Source organism: Octopus bimaculoides, chromosome 20 (assembly GCF_001194135.2).
Source record: "Octopus bimaculoides isolate UCB-OBI-ISO-001 chromosome 20, ASM119413v2, whole genome shotgun sequence".
Lineage (NCBI taxonomy): Eukaryota > Metazoa > Mollusca > Cephalopoda > Octopoda > Octopodidae > Octopus > Octopus bimaculoides.
The window spans coordinates 19,140,894-19,144,622 of record NC_069000.1 but is presented as its reverse complement, the minus strand read 5'-3'; the positions used below and the strand labels follow the sequence as shown (position 1 = coordinate 19,144,622).

The following is a 3,729-nucleotide window of genomic DNA, read 5'->3' as shown; positions in this document are numbered from 1 at the left end:
AGAGAGAGAGAGAGAGAGAGAGAGAGAGAGAGAAAGAGATACACATAAATACATTAGAAAAAAATAATCTAGGGTTTTATAGTTTTCCCCTTGAAGTGTATATTATTTTATTTCTTTGATTGATGTCCTAAAGCTGTTCGTTTCGTTACTAATAATCTGATCGAACGAACGAGTAGCTTAAAAGTCTTGTTACTTTGTGTACGAGAGTGTATGTCTGGTTTGAGGTTTGTTAGTTCAAATGTGTTTGATGTCTGTTACTTGCTTTCTGAGATGTCTGTTACTTGTCTGTGCGCGCGCTTGTAATTGCATGATTTTATATACATATATGTGTATGTATGCGTGTATGAACGTGCAGAGTTGTACGTATGGATGGATGTGTGCGTGCGTGCGTGCGCAAAACCCTCCGCACAATTGAAGTAGAAAGCAGTGTTCATTTTTATCTTGTTGCATTTGGTTAAAAAATTAACCATAATTCTCACTTACCTCCTCTGAGTAATGGATAGGTTTAACAGCAATTCATTGATTTTTATGCATGTGTTTATTTGAGATTTCCGTCGGAAAAGCGTCACTTTGAACGGTCATCTCTTCCTAACGACATTAAAACGCGCCTCTCTCCAACGAAGGAAGAAAAAAAAGAAGAGAGAGAGGAAACAGTTTAAATACTGCAAAATATTTCAAGTACCGTACCCTGAGTATTATTCACTGACAATTTCAGACAGATGTACCATAAAGCAAGTTACAACGACAAGTCAGTTGCGATTTTTTTCCTTGTTAATATTTTTAAATCATTGTCTTAGTCTTTCTCTCTCTTTCTTACATATGTGTGTATGTATGTATGTATGTATGTATTATTGTGTGTGTGTGTGTGTACGGTATGTATTGTAAGCATGTGTACATTAATTCACATTCATGCATGCACTTTATATATACATTCAGCTGTACAAATGAAATTATATAACATTAATCACCTCTACCTTTTTTACATTTTGACCGCATTTTTTTTTTCCTCTTCTATTACCATTCTTTGTAACCAGGTGAGTGTGTGCGACACGATTTCCAATCCTGATTTTTCTCATTTCAATTCATTTCATTTTATTTACTTCACTTACGTCCCTAGAAGAAAGCATGAAAGTCGTATCATCTTGCTTCAGCTTAAAACCGAGCTGTTTTGTGTCTGACATAAATAAATTTATTCTTTATGTCGGCTGTAATATTTGCCGGAGTCTGCGCCAGCCGTTATTGAAACTTTGGTATCAGTTCAAATCTCTTTGGTTGCTTCATACCTTTCATTCTGTCCAGGATCGATGAATGTTGTTAATTTATTGGCTTGACTCGATTCCTCTCATCCTTTTCCGCTGAAAAGTTGTTTCGATTAAAACACAAAATTATATACATTTTGTCTTTTAATCTACCACGTACACTTTGGCCGTCTCGATTTGTCTTTTTTACATTAAACCATTTTAATTCTTTTTCTTTTGCTATAATGGTTTGTCAATCAAAATGATTTCTTTTAATATTGGTTTCCTCTTTGAAACAGATTTCACATACATTCCTAATGCTCTAATCTAGCTGTTGTTTTTAAGTTTTACACAAAAATTATCGTTGATTATATTTTCTTATAAAGTTTGGATAACGTTTATTAGTTTTTTTGCCATGTTTCTTTAAACTTATAAATAAACGAGTAAAACGTGAGTTCGGAGATTTGGGTTAGGTAATGCGATATTAATAATACCGCACTTATATATATATAATATATATGTCTGTCTTTAGCAATATTAAGAGCAGACAAGCTGTCGCATGTTATCTGTAAAACTATGTAAATAGTACAAGCACGCACTCACGCACCTGGTCTTATTATATTTATTACAGTTTTATGTCTGTCTGTAGGTTGAATAGAGCAGTGGTGGCGACTGTGACTGTCTGTATATTTGTACCGTGAGTCATAATGGGGTCAATCGATATGTATCCTCTCACGTAGTCTAGGACTCACCAAAAGCCCGACCGACCGACTGAACTTGGGGGAAGCGGGAGTTTGTTCGGGTGAAAAATAAATAAATAACGAAGAAGAAAGAAAAAAAAATGGAGTGAATGAAGTAGAGACTGTTATAGTTTTAGTTGTAGGGTAGTAATATTTGGTGGTGAGACGAAAACAGCGATGGAGAAAGATAGTGGGGATCATGCGGTGAGCTTGATATATGTAAGGATGTATCTTTCCCCCCTTGCGTGTCGTATGTAAAAAGGAAGGGACTTGTTAAACAGACTGGTTGAAAAATAAGGTTAATAGAAGGGGATGGGAAACTGTCTGGTACAGAATGGGGTGGTAACAGCTGAGAATAATGCGATTGTGTGTGTGTACACGTGTATAGTGACATATTTATTTTGCAATTTTTATACAATAATGTATTTACATGTGTGTACATTCGCTTACTTATGTATACGTTAATAAAAACAATTTTACTGTTGCTATCCAGAATGGCTAGAACCGTAATAGTTTTAATTACGTGTTTGATAGGAGAGGTAGTGTCGGTGCGGGGCCTATTTCTCATATCTGAGATTGGTGTGTGTGTGTGTGTGTGTCTGTGATTAGTAAGAGTGTTTTTGCTTTTATTTTAATTGTATTACTTTACATTATATGAATACATGTCTTGCCAGTACCGCTGTTTATCAAATCGACGTAGCTCTCAGTCAAATGCGCTCATCGGTCCATACAGCTATCCATCCATCCGTCTGTCTATTTGTCTCTTTTATTTTTGTTTGGGCTGCTCCCCCGTCCCCCGTCCCGTCATTGTTAGTGGGAAGGATAAACTGGGTCATGGAATGGCGGCAGACTTAATCGTCATCCGCTACAACAGACGTACCGGGGCAGCTCGTTGAGGTACTCGCTCTGACTACGGCAATCACTTAGGATATACATGTGGTCCAATTAAAAGAAAGAAATGAAATACGCTAAGGGAAATAACTCAAATGCGTCAATGGCATGAATTTAGGTAATAGGTTCAAGGGGTGATGTGATGAATGACACCAAAAATTTTTCGATTAATTGAAATTTCCCTCTTAGTTGAAGAAAGGAACAGGAAAAAAAAATTCTGGCAATAATTGTTAGCGACATGCTAAGTAAAGGGGAGATAATTTCATAAAACACTTTTCACACTTAGACGAGTTTGATCTTTGCAGACGAGAGGAAAGTTATAGACATGCTTCTCATCAACACAACATAGTCTACTCAAGTCTTGGTTCAACTGAGTGGTCATCAACTCACTGTGCAATTGCAATGCACTGTACTACAAAACACAAATCCATTAACAGACAACATATCTATAATCAGCAGAATTCCACTTGCAAATATACAATTTATTGATGTAAGCAGTATGTATAATATTTCCATCATATTATACTGTACTATGAATATTCTATGTTATAGCACAATGCTAAAATACTCAGACAACATAGACAAGATCTACACCAATCACATTGGCCCTGCTTACAACATCCTTCCGGCCATCATGTTGAACCGTTAATCTCTACACATTTATTTCTCTCTTCAGTTTTTTTCCTCTCAATCCTTTCTGTCGAAGGGCGTAGGCTAGAAATGTCAAAGACTTTTCCAGTCTTCCTGAGCATTAAACTAATACACCTGTTTGTTATTCTTTCACCTGTCTTTGTGTTTTATTTTCTGTAAATTTGAACTATGTATGTGTGTGTAGATTATATATATATATATATATATAT

The 3,729-nt window shown here is 35.8% G+C and overlaps 2 long non-coding RNA genes across 8 annotated transcripts in view; one reads left to right on the top strand and one right to left on the bottom strand.

Moving 5' to 3' along the window:
• Positions 1–2,598, bottom strand: part of LOC106871231 (uncharacterized) — a 45,610-nt gene extending 43,012 nt beyond the window's left edge. For 3 of the 5 annotated variants that reach the window (XR_008266394.1, XR_008266397.1, XR_008266393.1), the window contains exon 1: positions 975–2,598. This is a non-coding gene — a long non-coding RNA (uncharacterized LOC106871231). Of the gene's footprint in view, positions 1–483; positions 576–974 lie in introns of those variants that run through there. The other 2 variants (XR_008266395.1, XR_008266396.1) reach the window with 2 other exon arrangements.
• The window catches only part of LOC106868233 (uncharacterized), a 274,184-nt gene that overhangs the window by 4,809 nt on the left and 265,646 nt on the right, over positions 1–3,729 (top strand). For 2 of the 3 annotated variants that reach the window (XR_008266391.1, XR_008266387.1), the window contains exon 1: positions 627–748. The exons of the other annotated variant lie outside the window; for it this stretch is intronic. This is a non-coding gene — a long non-coding RNA (uncharacterized LOC106868233). Of the gene's footprint in view, positions 1–626; positions 749–3,729 lie in introns of those variants that run through there. 3 annotated transcript variants of the gene reach the window in all.